The 19,751-nt window shown below is 37.3% G+C and overlaps 1 non-coding gene across 1 annotated transcript; it reads left to right on the top strand.

Moving 5' to 3' along the window:
- The first annotated feature begins 6,282 nt into the window (after window positions 1-6,282).
- TRNAV-CAC lies at window positions 6,283-6,355 on the top strand. Its single transcript has one exon. It is a non-coding gene; the product is annotated as a tRNA-Val (tRNA).
- Window positions 6,356-19,751: the final 13,396 nt, after the last annotated feature.

Here is a 19,751-nt window from a genome sequence, read left to right as displayed (position 1 = left end):
ATTAGCTTTTCTACAGACTCTTACAAATTTCATTGCCTTTGCAAGTTTTGAGGACTTGCTTCAGGTGTCTTAATTCTCTGGGGAAATCTTCCATTTGAATGCTATTCTTTAACATCTTGGAAAAGGCTATTTTTAAGAACAAGTCTTGTAATTTGCAACGCTTTCTTTTTCTCATGGCATCTATTCAAATATTCTTCTCTCTGGTTACCATTGTCCTTGTCAATCTAGGTTACTACTTAGCTTCTCTGTTACCCAACAGCAATGACAAGAGGCAAAATAATTTCTTGACTATGATGACAATAACAGACATGTAACACATCAACCATACTGAATTGCATAAGTAGCCAAATAATGCTTCCTATCCAAATAGTCTTAAATATTACTAAAGATTTAATTTTAAAAGGCTTAAGCCTATTTCTCCTTCTTTAGCAAAGTCTCTCTAAAACCAGCCCTCCATATCCTGGTAATTCTGTTTTTTTTGAAAGAATGCCTGTCTTTATGCAAATATCTTTCAAAAACTGCATGACCAAAATGGCTTGCAAGCAGGTTTAGGATTCACTTCACACATTCTGAAGCTATAACATTCTGACATATTAGTTCAGTTGGATTCTGAATGGTTCACCAGTCTTCATTTTCCAGCGACTCAATGTTTATGGCATGTGCTCAATTGTTTTAAGGCATGACTAAAAAGTGTAAAACTGGTCTATGAAATCACTAGTCCAGAAAAAATTCTCTGCTCTGCTGAATTCAATAAGCAGTATGTATATTCACTTTCTTTGTCTATTGCCTTTTTTTAAAACCTTTTGAGTGTTTCAGAATTGTAGGGTTGGAAAAAGAACTTATTCAGAAATATCAATTTTCCGTATGCAAACTTTATAGCACAGAAAATTTTTTTTTTTTTTTTTTTCTTTTTTTTATGGGAACATGGGGATCTCTACAATAATTACAGCTTTTCAAAGCACACCACAAATTTATTCCTACTTGCTCAAGTCCACTGAGAGGGAGGAAGCAGAGGAAAATACAACCTGTCTCTATATTCAGCATTCTACAGTAGGGAAAACACAAACTGAACAGTTCACTGTGATTTGGAGCTTTGAAGACAAAGGGACATTAGAGGTCCATCTCTAGGACAGCACATACAAATATACCTTTTCTTCATAGGCTTCTTCAATCTGTACACCATGAAAGCACACTGACATAAATCTTTGAAATAACTTTTCCCCTTTGGGTGTTAATAGCTTTTTTCAAATAATTTGTTTTTCTTAATGATGAGAGAGATACCAACTTCAAGTAAAACAGCAGATGTTTATGGCCTTTTTAAACTAATTGTACTGACTGTATCCTGTTGAACTGATTAATTGTATTCATTAGAATTCTCTTTCCTAGCATTATGTCTTTGCTTGTGCTTTCTGTACTGGCACTGGATTTCCCTGATCATTTTGGTAACTTTTAAAGTGATGTCAGGTGAGACATGTTAAACTCCTCTTTTGATTTCAGCTCTCCCCGGTTGTGAGGACAACATAGTAATTAGAAAAAAGAAAAAGAAAAAAAGAAAAGAAAAAGACAAAGAGAGATGTTGTATGAGTTGTGGGCCTTTTCTAAGAAAAGTTGCCTTTCGGTTGTATTAGAAGTGTCACTAGTGACTAGTGTCATAATTGACTAGCTGGAAAAATAGGTTTTCTTCCTCATGATAAGCTAAACCCAACGTGAAGACAAATGCATTTCCACATGCAGCACAGGTTGAAAGTCTGATGCCCAGTTTTACAGAGCTCTGCTAAGCAGCTATGTATGCATCACTTGAAATGGTGTCTAATATTCCACAGATGGCAATTACTTTCAGAGGAATGGCTAGGGACTTAATTAAAAAGCTGAGAGCTAGAAAACTAAAATGCTGGAGAAGCACATGAAAAATCGATCCATTATGCAAGGGACTCTATAGAATATTTAGGAAGCTAAGTGTCTCTAAATTTTCTCTTCATTTCTTCACAAAAGGTTTATTCTAAAATGAAAGTTAGGTATCCTACATTTAAAACTATATTTTAGCTAACTGAACCTACTGCACAAGAAAGCAAAATATATTTGACTGCACAATATTGATTTTACATGAAAGCACATCAGTTAGTGAAATGCAAAAACCGATAAAGTATCACCCCTGGCTGGGATAGATATCTCTAGACACAATTTATTTTTACATTTAAACCAATTATTGGGCTTGTTGCATTTAAAAATGGCCACCATATATCCTTACAAGGACTTTTTTATTCAATCAAATCAATTCAATTGATCTCCATATTCCATATTAAACACCAATCTTAAATTAAAACTGACACATTTTGAAGTACACAGTACAAGTTTCTAAGCAGAAATAAATTCTACAAGACTTTCTTTGTGTGTTTTTATGCCCAAACATGAATGGAAATATTGATTACATTTTAACACACAATTTATAAGCTATTTCAATTCTTATTTCTTCCTAAAATTTGTTCAATAGTAATACAGGCTTATAGAAACAGAATACTCCCTAAATTTTCTTCTGTTGCACTGGAATAGGACATTGGTTTTCATTAATAATGGAATGACAGAATAAAAAGAGATCCATTGGCACATTTGTTAATGGAGAATCTATGTCTAGAACGATCTCTGACTAATCTACTACTTTTCCAAATGCAGATGTAGGAATAAGGATTGTTTTCTTTCTGTACATTATTAAAAAGAAATTTGCATCTACTCTGAGCCTGTCCATGTTGTTTTCATTCCCAGATGTTCTCCACAAAGAGAGGCAGCACATCTGTAAACTCAGAGAGGCCATTCTTGTGGAGAAAGCCATTATGTGTGTAAGCAGAGGACTGAGGCTAAATATTACTCTTGGTAAAACTCTTGGTCCACTGAAGACAGTGGCAAAGCTCCAAGCCTGTACAAAGAGGCCAGTCTCTATTTGCCCAGCTACCTTTAACTCCATCATCTCTCTCTGCCTGGTAGAAAAACAACTCTGCTGCTTGGGAGAGGTTTCCTGCTTTTCTCTGCCTCATCAGTTTCCCAGCTTTTAAAGCTCTATTCTCTCTCCCCATAGTTTTCAATTAGCTTTAGATGCATTATTCAACTCTCTGAAGCTTTCCAGAGTTTACACAGAGTTTGCATAAAACTGAAATGGAAGAATCCTGACTTTAGAAATATTATCAAACATTCAAAATGTTCACCATTCTGTTAACACTTGGGCATCTCTTCATATTGCTATGTGCATACCTTGCAGTCAAACAAACAGCATAAGAACCAAGGAGGGAATTTGTCAAATACTCCAAATAGCTGCACATCACTACAGATTATGACTGCTTGGATTTAGGGAACATTTTTTTGGCTGAGGAAACATTCCAATGGGATAGATTAATCTATGTAAACCACACAGCTCAGCTGAAACTGCTGTTCAGCATTCTAAATTGCCACCTTCGTCTTCTTTCAGCACAAAAATGTGCATTTCTTCCTATAATAAAGATATTTTATAATAGCAATAAGGCAACTCCAGGGTGTGTGGTTATCATGAGATAATCATACCCTGGAGGCACTGCAGATACTTGGCTGTGCCTCATAACACCCCATGTGTGTGTTTATCTCATGATAACCCTACTCTCTTTTGTATCTTATTGCCTAATTATCCTCTGCTAATGCAAAATACTAATTTTTTTTGTCTGAAACAATATGTGCAAGAATGCATTGCTAACAATCACTGGAGGACATTGACAAACAATGCTGTCACTACTTTGTACTCTCTTCCAGTCAGAAATTTACATAAAGAACCAACTTCCAGTATTTTTTCTAAACCAATTCAAATCCTTTTAGGCAACACCAACTAAAATATTGGAAGCAGGCCAAGTAAATATCTACACAAATTCTATGTATATTCTTTCAGTGGTTTATATGGTTTTATTTACATAAAATACCAAACTTTTATTCTTTATTTATATCTCTTTACATTTCTAATTCTAATACACAGATGTAGTTTGCTGATTGTTGCTGACGGACTCTGAGGAACTTGACTTTATAGCCACCTATTTCATATTTTTTTGAGAATATCAAATGTTTTTGTTGATTTACATATGGGAAGTAATAGCTACATTTCAGATAACATTAGGAGATAATTCAGAGAGAGTAAATATTTTGGCCTCCACTGAAGCTGATGGAACTTTTGTTCATTGCATTACCTAAACATAAGTTGCAATACCAGTGTCCCACTGATGCTGAAAATTGAGATATTAAATACAAATAATGTCCTATAACTTCTCAGTTGAACAAATGCCAAAAAAAATCTATCCCAATCACAATATATTAAAAATCAACAAACTAAAAGTTAGTTTAAATTTTAACTTATCAACTTATTCTGCAATTTAGATGCCAAGCATTAAAAAATTGTAAAACTTCAAAATAGTTTGTGTAAGAACTGCCTTTTTCTTCTTTTACTAAAAATTCTATACATTAAAAATTAGTGGGTGATCATGTGATGATCTCACATATTAAGATAATGGCATCATATATACTGGAAAATATGTTAAGACACTTGCATCGAATATACTGGACAAAATGTTATCAAAATATGTAAATGCTGGAATTAACCTATCATTAATTTATAGAGCTTTCATCATTCTATATTTATACTACTGCATGTTTATTATGCATATTTTATTCATATATCAAAACACTGTTCAAGTTTTGACTAATTGAAAATGGTCTTTTTCCATTGGTAGTATTAACAGAATAGAAAAAGAAACCTGTGGATTATTCAGTAATGACAAGTAATTACAAGACAAATTTTTATGTAAACAAGAGGAGAAGACAGAGTAAATTATTTATGAAGCAAATATGTTCAGTACAGTGTTAAAAATACAATTGAAAAATACATTCCTGGAAATTCAAAGTGTGGGATTTTATGTATCAATCTTATATATGTGTGTGTTTACTTTGTATTTGTGTCTGTAAACATAAATATTTGCTATAGTTTGTATTTTATAACATCTCGTTCTTTTCTCTACTACTTACATTGAACAAATTTGTACTTTTAAGAGCACTACCTGAGCAGATCTGCTGGCTTTGGCTTCTTATTTTCTTTGTTGTGAGCTACAGTTAATGAAATCAAGATTTTTCCTCTTAGAATATCTATTTATACCCACTGTTTCTATGTAAAATGCTTTCATGTTTCCTGTCCTCCCACTCCACCAGCTCTTCTGAACAGCACGCATGTTTATCTCTCTTAACATTGCTTACAGATCTCGTTTCTCAGTCCTTTGATTATTTCAGATGACATTCTAGTTTCATGGTGCCAATGGAAGAGAATTGCCTTAATACAGTTTCCTCAGAAGTTGCAAGCTATGCTGCTGCCTTGCCCGTGGCATTCCTGGCAGTGCTTGACACTGTACATTCTTGGAAAAGGAATCAAGGGCCATATTCCCAATCAACATATACCAAAAGATTTATAAAAATTCCATCAATACAGGGTGATGCTGATATGTAAAAACCACACCAATCACAGCAGCTGCTGCTTTAGAACAAAGATCTGTGGTCACCATTTCTTTATCTTAGTAGAAAAAGACCTATAAAATTGTGCAAGACAGGGAGAGACTTGGAGAAAGCTGCATACAGCAGGATTTTCCCCTACAGTGACCACAATAAACTTGCATCTTGAAGGAAAAAATAAGAGTAAATCCTTGAACTGATATGAATATGCTACTGTTAAGATGTCCTTCACAAACAGTAGCTAGAAGGAGCTTTATGAGCAAAGAATAGCCCACCATGTTATCCCTGCCTTAAATTCACTCCTTTTTTATTATTTATGCCATTAAATTTCACATCTCTGTCTTCAAATAAGACATCAACTTGCCAGCAGTAAAAGAAATTAGGAATTTAGGAATGCTGCTTTAGCTTCAATATTTCCAGAATTTTCTCCTATATTCTGTTACCTTTATATTTATTCACAATGTTGACCTTATTTCAGCAAAGCACTTAAGCATGTATATAAATTTGTTCCTTCCAAAAATACTTTAAAATTTGTGCTTAGCTTTAAATGTGTTCTGCACTTCCTTGAGTGCACTGTAAGTACTTGCTGAGGTATGGAATGAAGATCAGGCTAAGGTACAGCTGGCCACACTGAGAAATTAAAATCAGGGCTTTAACTAAGTTTTATGAAATGAAAGAGAACGTTGTTTCTGGAAAGACTGACAGGCTCCAGGACCAAGTTCTGACATCAGTATTGTCAAAGCAATACTTTGCTTTTTATAAGCTTTTTCTGTAGGAAGAGTTTCTGTAGTGTAGTGGTTATCACGTTCGCCTCACACGCGAAAGGTCCCCGGTTCGAAACCGGGCAGAAACACTTTGGTTTTAGCCCTCAGATTATTATCCACTGTTGGTAGTCCAGGCTGGCAGTGATGACATTACTGGAAGAAGTACAAAGGTGATTAAAGAGGACTTCAGGGCACTGGGTCATTTAGTTGATGGGTCAGGAGCACAGGTGGTGTTTGCCTCAGTTCCAGCAGTAGAAGACCTCAGTGAGGAGAGGACTAGGAAAACCTGTCTGATCAATAGGTGGCTAAGGGGTTGGTGCCACCAGTGGAACTTTGGGTTTTTTGACCATGGGGCAAATTCCATACTACCTAGTGTCCTCAAATCAGATGGGCTTCATCTAACTAACAAGGGGAAAAGGACTCTAGCTTATAAATTGAAGGGGCTGATAAGGAGGGCTTTAAACTAGGTTTGAAGGGGGGTGGGGTTGAAACTGGGCTCTCCAGAAAGGAGCCTAAGGGTGGTCTACCCAAGATAAGAGACAAACCAGCAGCCCAGCTGAAGTGCATGTACACCAATGCACGCAGCATGGGCAACAAACAAGAGGAGCTGAAAGCCATCATGCAGCAGGAAAACTATGATGTAGTTGCTATCACGGAAACGTGGTGGGATGACTCCCATGACTGGAGTGCTGCCATGGGGGGCTACAGGCTCTTCAGAAGGGACAGGCAGGGTAAAAGAGGCGGAGGGGTAGCTCTGTATGTTAGAGAGTCTCTTGACTCTGTAGAAGTTGAGGTCAACAATAATAAGGTGGAGTGCCTGTCGATTAGAATCCGAGGAAAGGCCAACAAGGCTGATACCATGATGGGAGTCTGCTACAGAACACCCAATCAGGATGATGAGGATGATGAATTATTCTACAGGCAGCTGGCAGATGTTTCAAAATCGTCATCCCTTGTTCTCGTGGGCAACTTTAACCTGCCAGACATCTGCTGGGAACTCCACACCACAGGGAGGAGGCAGTCTAGGAGATTCCTAGAGTGTATAGAGGATAATTTCCTGCTCCAGCTAGTAAATGAGCCCACCAGGGATGGAGCCCCGCTTGACCTTCTTTTCACAAACAGAGAGGAGCTGGTGGGAGATGTGGTGGTTGGTGGACGCCTGGGACTTAGCAATCATGAAATAATAAAGTTTTCAAAATTCAGGGATACAAGGAGGGTCATCAATAAAACCTCTACGTTGGACTTCCGGAGGGCAGATTTTGGCCTATTCAGAAGACTTGTTCAGAGTATACCCTGGGAAACAGCCCTTGAAAACAGAGGGGTCCAGGAGGGATGGTTGTACTTCAAGGAGCAAATTTTGAAAGCACAGGAGCAGGCTGTTCCAGTGTGTCGAAAGGCAAGCCAGCAGGGAAGGTGACCGGTCTGGCTGAATTGGGAGACTCTGAAAGAAATTAGGGTTAAGAAGAGGGCCTACCAATTATGGAAAAAAGGGCTAACTACTCAGGAGGAATTTAGGAATATAGTTAGGTCATATAGAAAGAAAATTAGAGAGACAAAGGCACAATGTGAACTGAATCTTGCCACCTCTGTGAAGGATAACAAAAAGTCCTTCTACAGATACATCAACAGCAAAAGAAGGGGCAAGGAAAACATCCATTCTTTACTGGACATGGGTGGGAATGTAGTTGTCAAAGATGAAGAAAAGGCTGAGATTTTTAACACCTTCTTTACCTCAGTTTTCAACAGAAAGACAGGTTACCCTGAGGACAGATGGCTTCTGGAGCTTATAGAAGGTGACAAGAATCTAAACAGCCCCCCTGTAATCCTGAAGGATTACACAGCCAGTGACCTACTGAGATGCCTGGATCCCCACAAGTCTATGGGACCGGATGGGATCCACCCAAGGGTGATGAGGGAGCTGGCAGAAGAGCTCGCCAAGCCTCTCTCTATCATCTACCAACAGTCCTGGCTCACGGGGGACATCCCAGATGATTGGAAGTTGGCGAATGTCACGCCAATCCACAAAAAGGGCCGGAAAGAGGACCCAGGAAACTACAGGCCCATCAGCCTGACCTCAGTGCCTGGCAGGGTCATGGAACAGATCATCCTCAGTGCAATCACACAGCACCTGCAGGATGGGCAAGGGACACTGTGGGGGGGAGTGGCCACAACACCCCATGGGGAGCTCCAGGCTGGGGACAGAGTGGTTGGAGAGCAGCCAGGCAGAAAGGGACCTGGGAGTCTGGATTGACATGTTCAGGAAGCTGAACATGAGCCAGCAATGTGCCCAGGTGGTCAAGAAGGCCAATGGCGTCCTGGCATGTATCAGGAACAGCGTGGCCAGCAGGTCCAAGGAAGTGATTCTGCCCCTGTACTCAGCCCTGGTGAGGCCACACCTCGAGTACTGTGTCCAGTTCTGGGCCCCTCAGTTCAGGAAGGATATCAAGGTCCTGGAGCGGGTCCAAAGGAGGGCAACCAGGCTGGTGAAGGGACTCGAGCACAAGTCCTGTGAGGTAAGGCTGAGGGAACTGGGGCTGTTCAGCCTGGAGAAGAGGCGGCTCAGGGGAAACCTCATCACTCTCTACAACTCCCTGAAAGGAGAGTGTAGCCGGGTGGGGGTTGGTCTCTTTTCCCAGACGACTTTCAACAAGACAAGAGGGCATGGTCTTAAGTTGTGCCAGGGGAGGTTTAGGTTGGATATTAGAAAGAATTTTTTTACAGAGAGGGTGATCAGACATTGGAATGGGCAGCCCAGGGAAGAAGTGGATTCTCCGTCCCTGGAGATATTTAAAAAGAGACTGGATGTGGCACTCAGTGCCATGGTCTAGCAACCGCAACGGTGGTTCAAGGGTTGGACTTGATGATCTCTGAGGTCCCTTCCAACCCAGCCAATTCTATGATTCTATGATACCTGAAGGAAAAAGCCTCAGACAGCCATGTAAATACTAATAAATTAAGATGAAACTAAGGCTATGGAGCAAGCATTAAGCAATTCCACTCTCTGCTGGAAGAGCTATAACTCTGGATAAAAGTTGGTCTTTTCTCCTTGCATTGCTTCCAGTTTTGCCAGCATCCTAAATATTCAAGATTTTGATTTATTCTATTATTAGTGTTTGTTATGAACACCTCCACACACATTTTCATCCCACATTGCTATTAGAATCAACCTGGAGACTGGATAAAAATTTCAGTAATTCTGCATATGTGTGGTACACGAATGCCCACATTTTACACCACTGTTCCTATTCATGCTTCAAAAGGCAGACTCCAGGGATTGCCAGAGAGCTTCGATTCCTGCAAATGTACAATTTCCACAGCAGATATCCTGAAAACATCTGAGTTCATCAAAACCACAAGGCTGCTCTGATTCCTCAAAGAGATGCAGCAGAACCACATTCCTTTGACTGAAAAGTGACTCCCAGGGAGATAAAAAACATGGTCTCAGAATAACAAAACCAGTGCTGTACCAAAAAAAAAAACCACCAAAAAAAAAACCCCAAACCAAACCAAACCAAAAAGTCTACAGCAGAGGCTTCTAAAAGTTATGTTAGACGCTGATTTTCACATTAATTGAGAGAGAAGAAGTAAAAGCCATTCTGTACAACACTGCCATATATTATTTTTTTATAAGTAAACAAATGGTTAAAGAGGAACATGCCTGCCACTGCTACTCATCTCTTCTCTGCTTCCAGAGGGTGGAATCTGGTGCTCATGCAGGACAACAGAATGAAAAGGTCTATGAAGAGGCAGTGGAAAACCTCAAATACATGAAAAAGGGATTCCTGTTCCAAATTAGGCAAAAATACTTAAATATATATGAATATTTTCAATATATGAACGTTTCCTTTAAGGCCTGGTATTCATGGGTCTGACACCACCGGGAGAAATAAAATTAAGATAGTATGCTGAAATCTTTCAGCAGTATTCAGTGTCTGGAATTACTTTCTAAATACTGGAAAGGTTTCACTTCATCACCTAAGAGAAACATCTTTTCCTTCCCTGGAATAAGATCACCCCATTTCAAAACTTTCATCAGTCATTCTTAAAGTCAGTTAGGCTTCCCAGAATAAGACTATTTTTGACTCCTTTCCTTAAAAAATATTCTTGTTTTTACTTCTTGTTGAAGCACTAAGAAAATGGATATTGTCATCATTTATGTTTAAAGGCTTAATCTGCTATGGCACACTAAAAGGTAAAGCCTCCTTTTTTATCTAGCAAGTGGTGCTGCATGATTTCTGATCATGTAGCTAAGAGATGACTACAGTCTGTGTTAATAGTCATGTCTCCCTGGACACATAGTTACATTTATTTTCTGCACAGAAGTTTGCTTTTCTGGGTAAAGTGTGATTTAAGACAAGTCTTTGTCAGAAAAAAATATGGAAAAGAAAAAATACTTATTATTCAGCATGCAGAGCCATCTGCATTCCTAATTTCTGCCATTTCTTTTCTTTAACATGAGTTTTTTGGAGAAAGTTAATAAATTAAAACATAAATGGTTATCTCTGAGATCACTAGGCACTGGAAAATGAATGTGAGGAGTGTTCTAATCCCAGAGGAGAACCTTGCTTAACTGATTGAATCCTTGCAGTGGGAATCCTGGAAATCTTGGTATGTGGAATGTCTCGTTGTCAGAACTTTCAACAAAAGAGCAGCTGTAGATACTGAAAGCATTAAATAAAAATTACCAACAAGCTGTCTTACCTGTGTGCACTCAACCGAAAGGAAGGGCAAACATGAGCAGGTAGTGCTTGTACATCAGTCAAAACTCTGACAGCTACCGTGTAACATCTGACAACACTGACATGTGCTCTACTCCCTAAGATATTCCTCTAACTGAACCATAAAAAGACAAATAAATTAGTAATAGTACCTTGCCTGTCAATGTCCTTTCTTGCAGACTTCACATACTGCTGATTAACACTGTTTGAAGGGATTCATCAATACATTTACTTTCTGGGGGGGGGAAAAAAAAAAGGATAGTGAATTATTTTATCACTTTTATAAAAAACAGGGAGGCACCTGATTCCTCATGATCATGTACTCATTTCTAGGAAAAAGACAAACATCAGCATTATGCTTCCCTACTAGTTAAGCAGTACACATCAGATTTTTTCCCATTCTGCCAAGCTTTTTACCAAGACAGTAAGCCAGGATAACATTTTTCCACAGTAGTTTTTTTTTTAGAAATTAGATACCCATTAGTGAATTTTTTCTCAGTCTATCTTTTTGAAGCTGGAGTCACACTCGTGAAAAAGAAGGTGACTCAGAGGACCCTGAGTACACTAAGGAGCATTAAGAGTCCTCACCAGCCTCACCCAGAGTCTCTACCCACAGCCCTGCCCAGGAGCTTCATCTGAGCTCAAGTATGAGTCTGTTCTCTGCTGATCAGAGAAAAGGAAATCTGTGAAAGTGAAAGGAATATTTGCACACTGAATTTTGATGTGAAATATAATTGGATTGCATGCACCTGGGTTTCCAATTGCATTCAAGTCAAAGTTTGTGTTTGAAAAAGAAGGAAAAAAGGCAAAAAGGCCCATAACAGACTGCTGCTTTCTCAAGCAGAGAATTTAGAGAATTTCTCTAAACAGAGAAATACAGACTTTCATACAGATTATAGTGCTAAAAATATGGTTTATTGGTTAGAAAGTTATGCATGGAAATTAAGTAGTGTGATGGCTTTCCACATGTAATAAGGGATTGTGTCCTGGAATTGCCAAAAAGCACATTATTTATATGTGGTTTACAGACATACAGCTCTTACCTACATTTTATGTCTGTATACTATACAATGTCTCCAGGCCAGTAGAAAAAACTCCAAAAACAATGTGAGACTGAGCCATTGTCAAACATTGTGCTTCATTTCATTTTTTACTCAGAGAGCACCAAAGAAGGCAGTTTTTTCCCTTTTTGTTGTACCGATCCAAGTTCTCCACAATATATTTGCATGGCATTTCAGTTCTTTTGCTACTATCATATATTCAATCTTTTACTGCATATCATCCTGTTTAATAATGAGTCAGGAAACATAACCAGCTTTTTGCTTTCAGTTTTCTTGCTTATCTCTGGACTACATTATCATAATTGCACAGCCCAAATAATCCTGATCTGCCTGGCTTGTGAAGCAAAGAAAATATTCAATTTTGTGATAACTTTTATATCTATTGCATTCTTTTATGATTTCCAGTATTAACCTAAGGAATAGAAAATGTGATCACTGAGATTTGCATGTTACATGGGTGCCTGAACACTTTTGCAGAATTCTGCTCCATCACACTCCACTGTTCAGCTACTGCATCCTGGAAACCCAAACTTTCTCACCACTGAGAAGTATCATTCTGTGTAGCATAATAAGGTGAAAAACTGCTTAGTCCTTCCACTGGGTTGTGGAATGCTGCGTAGAGGTTTAGGGGGTTCTGCTGCTACTTAGGAAGATATTATTTAAGCAAAATTTGTCTCATCATTACCTGACTTTCTGAGGTTTTTGCACTTTTTTATGGGTGACTTTAAGACTGTCTTTATGTAAGACTGTACTTATCTTTACAGGAGCTGCATGGAGTCACACTAAAATCACTGAAGTAATGGAATGCTATACTAATGACTGAAAGCAGGAATGTCACAGTCAGAAAATATAGCTACTTTTTTATAGTCTCAAAGAAATGAAATGTGCACACTTCTGTGATTTACAGGCCTCCTGTTTCATAGTCATATATAGCTAACACTTCTACAGCCACAGCACAAAACCTCTATGTCTTGCTCTTATACATACTTGGTTGCTTATGGCTCTTTTGGATTTATCTTCTCTCTAGTAAGTAAGTCTTGGGTTTTTTCAGTGTAAAGCAGGATACTGTGAACCCTTGTGTTTTTCCTTGATTTAAATTCAGTGTGAGCATTCATCTGGTCTGTGCTACTAGGAAGAGCTCCCAGATTTCCTTGTCATGGTTAGCCTTGCATATCCATTTTTTTCTTGGCTGACTTATAAATGGTGCTTTTGGACTGCTATATTATGAGGTTTTAAAAGCTTCTTGTGATTTACAATTGGCTAGCACAATAATCAAAATGAACCTGGAGAGTAACAGAAACTCACCCACTTAGCCCTCAGAATGACATTTTAGGAACTTAAGAAAACTTTAAGATTGCTTTTTGTGTAAGTGAACACCAGTCTTGTGCTGCCTTGACTTCTGAAAATAATATATTAACATTTCACAGTCCCTCCAGGCTTACCTCACTTGAACTCCCTTAAATTTATGATCAATGTCCCACTGAGTAGCTATCTGCTTCTAGCAGCCTCTGAGTCTCAGCCTTATTTTTTAGTAACTTATTTTCTTTTCAGCTATGAAAGGATCTTATATTCTCATTAAATGTCAATTATTTCAGGCCTCATTCTAAAAGACTACTTTCTTCATGTTAGTGAATGCTGAAGAAATTTTATATTTTTAATATAGATAAAACCTTAATAGTGACTCACTTTTCTTATTCTTTATGCATCTAATAAATTTTCATGCATCTTAGAATGCACAGAAAAATCTAACGATCCTAATCTGTCAATTGTAGAAAAAAACAATAAATATAATTCTGAATTTCTGGATGTCTTAGGTTATTGACATTTATAAATTGTAAAGTTTTGACAGCCATTTAGCTACTATACTAATTATTGATATGTCAAATTTGTTTCTCATTTCACTGCAGCAGCATTGAGGGATTTTGCCTGCCAACCTTAAGATAAGCATTTGCAACTTATTCTTTTTGTTCTTATACATCTAAACAAACAATTTATGCAACCTGAAAGAAATACAAAAAAATCAAAGACAATGACTACACCCATGTGATAAGTTCATTCAAGCCTACCTACTAGGCATGAGCACAACTATTTCTTTTTTGAAAGTGGAAGTCAGAGGGAACAGATCTACTGACATGACTAAACCGTGGCCTTGCTCTTCTGTTTGCATTGGTACTGGTAAGAATATTTAATAAGAGCAGATATCTTGTATATGTTCTGGTTGAAAGACTCTCATCAGAACCCATGCATGGATTTTTTATGCTGCATAAATGGAACAGAAGACACCTACAAGTCATCACTCTTACCTAGAGAGAGGGTATGGTGTGGCAGAACACAAAGAGAAAAACGCAGTAGTCATCAGAGATTAAATACAATTTGTTTCTTTACTATACAGATAATACAACTATAAAAATTCTTGGTCAGATAGCAGCTGTAAAGAATATACTGCGTAATAATATGTCAGTAATAATGACTTCAGCAAATAAAATTATGATTGAGTATTGAGTGTTAATCTCTCCGACTCCTGAATATGATGACAGTTCCAGAAAAGAATTAAATCCAAAGGATAACAAATTAAACATTGCAGTCTTTATGAAGAAAGAACAAACAAAAGATTTGAGATAGGAAGAAAAATGAAAACCTGGAAGACTGGAGATTTCAACTGTTTTTACCCAATGTTAGATTTTGATCCCCATTTTCATAAAGACTATATTTAGGAAGTTGTTTGGAAACCAGTTCCAAATAATATCTGTCTCTCTCTTCTATGGAGCCCTGATTTATTTTGTTACTTGCCTAACAAAGCTGAATATTGGAGATTAGTTAATTTTGAAGTACATTTGATGGCCCAGAGGTTTCTTTGGGTGGTATCAGAGGTTGTCTACTCTATCATAAAAGTTATGTACATTTCATTAAACCAGGGCTATTTTAGAGGGCCTGCTTATCACTAGGAGACTAAAAAATAGAAGCAGTGAGGCCTAGATTCATCCCTCTTAATTGTCAATGCAATCATTTAAGCTAAGAACATGGGCATCTGTTTTAGATAGCAGAGGGTGCTGGGTTGTTCCAGAAGGTGATTCAGTCCTTCAAAGGTCTGAACTGCAGTTAAGTGTTTCCAAAATTGCACAGAATGAACTTGAATACTAAAGTTTAAGTTACTTAACTATTCTTCCATTCTCAAAGCAATATAGAAGATATGCAGCTAAAGTAAGAACTGACTTTGTTTTAACTGCCTTTTTCTTCCACAGACAATTCACACAGAGGAAAGAGATGCAACTATGGATGGGACACTCCTATCAAATCTGAGGCTTCCAGTCCATCTGTTGACACATTTCAACAATAGCTTCTCAAACCAAAAATCTACAGAATCTAGAATGACAACATCTCTGGTAAGGAAATGTAAACCCCTGTTTACATCTAAAACTAATACCTAAGCAGCAAAAATAATTTCTAAAAGGTCTTTTTAATTATCCTCCATAGTAACCTTTTCTTTTAGGATCACCATATGTACCCCATTACCCAGTGATCTCACTTTAAATTTGTATGGCACATTAGGGCCTTATTGTTCTGGATTGCAAAGGGATGCATTAAAATGCCACATGTTTTGCTATTTATGTTTCCTTGGCGATTAAAAAAAACCCAACACACTATGCCATTAACAGTGATTATACGAAGGTCACCTTTACATTTTAAGAAACAGAATGAAAAGCACCAAAAGCTAATAAAATACAAGACCAAAGCATCATTTCATAGAAGTTTTCAGAGAGGATGCTGAAGTTCAGACTTCTTTGCTGCTGACATGATCATATGAATGAAATGATCAGTTACTATGGCAATACCAGAAATACTGTCTTCTGTTTGTCATTAGGTGCTTTCATCTTCCACTTAACTTGCAATAATGGGCTTTAATATCTGACATTAGCTAGGACTTTTGGTCAGTCTATACCACACCAATATTTGAAAATAAGGTCCCTGGTTTAATCAGCTGGAAATCATTCCTGGAAGTTCCAGCTAATCATATTTGTACATGCAATCCAATGAGTACATCTCCACAGTAACTTTTAGAACAGATGTCTGATGCTGTAGAAGACCCTTTGTAGTGGAATTTAGATCTTCCTTGTTCAGTAATGACATAGGTTATTAAAAGACACTATTTTGGGTGCCCTGATTAAAGCATTCTGTCAAAACAGCCACCCTTCCACTGATGAGGTTTTTCAATGTCTAAATGTTACCCTGATGAAAGCTCAGCATGAAGGATGAATAAACTGTTGATATCTGTTGAGAAATCAACCTTAAGCATTTGTTAACAAAAGCCAACAGGATTTCACACACCAGCATGTAAACTTTGTAACTTCTATTGCCTTTTGCAGCAGGTAGTGTGTTTATCACTCTGGTATTACTGTTTAACTCATTAAGACCTTTTGGTGATTGAAAGCCTAGAAGTGAGACCATGGGCTCCTGCTACCCTAGCTGCCTGTCCCCTGGGTGTGCTACAATCCCTTCCAGCCCTGACAGATATTTGTTAAACTGTCCCAGTCCTTCTGTAGTTGGAGAGTGCTCTTTGTGGGTTCTGAATGCTGCTGTTCAATGGAAGAATCACTTTACATCCAAAAGCAGCAGTATTTGGTTTATTATTATTATTATATACTATATTTTTTGGTTTATTGTATATTATATACTATATACAGTTTATTCTGTCTTCTCAGATTTGGATTTATTGCCCAATGAAATAATAAAAGGAGCCTTTCCACAATGTTTAAAAAGAAGATATCCTAGTCCATCCTGAAAGGTCAGTCTTAGTTGTCATCCAGACTCTGCCTTTCAAACTATTTTCTGAAGGTGTCTTTTCTTTAGCTGATCACTGCTAGCATGTGTAAAAGATACTGTGGCACTCACTTTACCTTCTGAATAATATTTTCCAAACACAAAAACTTGATTCCCCCCCAAAAAATCTGTGAAAAACTATTTGAAAAGTAGTTTAGATTAAAGTCCTTCAGTTTTGAAATATTCTCATCAACTGGAGAATTGTCGTGTTTTATTTCAGTTTTCTTTCACATCTTAACCTCTTCAAAATGATCATTCTTTGTGGTAAAAAAACCTAAAACAAAACAAACACAAACAAAGAAACAAACAAAACAACAAGAACCAAACAAAACCCCAAATCAATCAAACAAACAAAAATTTGAAAAAATATTTACTGTGACCATAAACAAAAGAAGGAAAATGGCAAAACTCCAGTTCATGTAATGGATCTTGATTGACACAGTTATACATGGGATTCATCTCTAACTGTAACTATCACTGAGCACTTTTTGATCTTTCTCTCTTTCTTTCCCAACCCCATGTCTAAATTAGATAAGGAATATGAATAGTTCTGTGAGGGGAAAAAACTTTTTGAAGTCCTACAACTAAATGCTTTTTAACCTTTTAATAATACTTGCACTACATCAGGTAAATCTTATTTGATAATATATTTTACATATGAAATTTAACCACTCTACATGAAAGATGTGTGGGGAACTGAAGCAAAAAATGAATTAGTGACGGAAAAAAATCTTCTATTATTCTTTCTTTCAGATAATCTATATTCTCACTCCCTTCAAAGATTTCAGAATAATTTCCCAGTGCTTCCTTCTTTTCTCCTGTGATTCTGGGCCTAAATAGTTGTTTGCATTTATTCTTTTACTATGATAGGAGCCAGATCTATTTGGAGCCTTGAAAAGTAAACCAACAACAAACCTCTGTAATTTAAACATTAATCTCCTTCTATATTTTAATAAAAATAAGGAGAAAATTAGCCCATTTCATCTGCAAATGCATAAGAACAGGAGATAATAAAATCTAGACTTTGTTTTTGAGATAGCTGGTCCTCTTGTTTCAATCTTTTATGATAATTGCAAGCTAGCTTACATCTCATAGAGAATTTCATCTGAAATTTTTGGGTTAAAAATATGTATTCTGTATTCCTTCATTCTTCTTACAAGGTAACTCCTCTTATAACATAGCTTTTTAACAGCTCCTTGTAAAACAGCAATGTAATGCTTAGGAGCCATTCAAAACACCCACTGGCAAGAAGTGTCTCTTTCTAACATGAGATTTACATTGGAATTGAAAATAGATTTGAGGTCATCTTTGTTTGGGAATATTACCAGTTTGTAGTATAAATGAGTAGAGCAGACCTTCAGAATGCAGACAGTATTCCCACTCTTTACTAATGGGAAAAATGCTAGTTAGAAAAAAATAAACCACCATGAACGTTCCGTCCACAGTGTGCAAACTGATACCTTTATACCTTTAGTTAGTTCTTAACAGATTTCTTTAAAAAAATTAAATTAAATTAAAAAATGGTTGGTTTTGGAAGGAACTATGATTTCATCCTCTAACTCAGACACTTTGTAAACTTTTTTTAGAGCTGTACAACTACCTACAGTGTGCTGTATGAAACACTAGGCAGGTAAACAAGCTTGCCAGAGCTTTGTGTGTGCCATCTACTTGGGGTTTCCTGAAAATAATGCAGTTTGATATGAGCAAAGCACTCTTGGGCAATAACACATCATGGAGGTTATGTCTGGCATCACCAACTGTATCTGACACATATACCCAAGAGTCAACAAGCCCAGTACCATGTAGTTCATTTGGAAAGCCCTCAGAAGGAGATGATTGTCTTCTATGATGAAGAACCTTTTGTGACCATTCATGTGTTCCATTCTAAGATGTAAATGGCCCCAGGAGATACAAAGAACTCTGGAATCCATGTCAAGGTCTCCAATTATTATCTTACATTTTAAGGCTCTGTTAGGTGGACACCATGGTTTGGTAATGGTTAAGAATCATATGAAAAATTATTTTCAGTAGCCTGTAAATAAGTTCAAAGGTTTCTATCACTAGTGAACAGAATCTTCTTGAGATGGGTTTTTTTCATAAGCACTTTGCACATATATGTGTGGGGAAAAAAACCAGAACAAAACCTGCTCTAGCTATGTGTATGTTTGTAAAATGTCTATGTAATGCACAAAAACTGTATAGCTGTGCAGGTGCAGAATGGGTGCAGAATGACTATTCCCATACTTGTTCCTAAGTCTTGTAGATTATGCATGAAAAAAGGTCTGCAATTAAGTTTTTAGGCCCCTTTTCCTGATGTTGCTAGTTGAGAAGCACAGTGTGCATCTCTTATTTCTCTGTCCACACTCCAAATGATCTGTATAGCACCTGTGTGCAAGTTTGTGCATAAGCATCTATCTGCTGATACACACACACATAACAGGCACTGTGCACTACATAAATTACCAATAAATAGTAGGTCAGATTCACCAATAAATTCCAGCTGCTCTGTACTGCTCTATCCAATATAAACCAGCTGTATGCAAGTCTCCTCTGGCTGATGCAGATGGATTTACAGCTACTTTGGTTTAGTGACACCACACAAATCAGTCCATGTATATTGATGAGACCTGGCCAACATTGCCCCTGAAAATGAAGAAAATGCATAAGAAAATCTAGCCTTTCAACAACTTTTTAAAACATATGCACTTTAAAAATCAGAATCTGAATATGAAGAGATAAGGTCATATTAGTGAAGATAGCCAGTAAAGGTTAACTATTTAAAAAGTACATCTGTAAGAAGTTAAAGTACACTGCAGCAATTAAACTCATGAATATAGGTCAGAGCTCTAATCCCATGTCTAGTTTAATCTGATCTACAAAAAGGATAA

This window comes from Calypte anna, chromosome 5A, assembly GCF_003957555.1.
Source record: "Calypte anna isolate BGI_N300 chromosome 5A, bCalAnn1_v1.p, whole genome shotgun sequence".
Lineage (NCBI taxonomy): Eukaryota > Metazoa > Chordata > Aves > Apodiformes > Trochilidae > Calypte > Calypte anna.
Note: the sequence above shows the minus strand (reverse complement) of the source record. Positions and strands in the feature narration are given on the sequence as shown.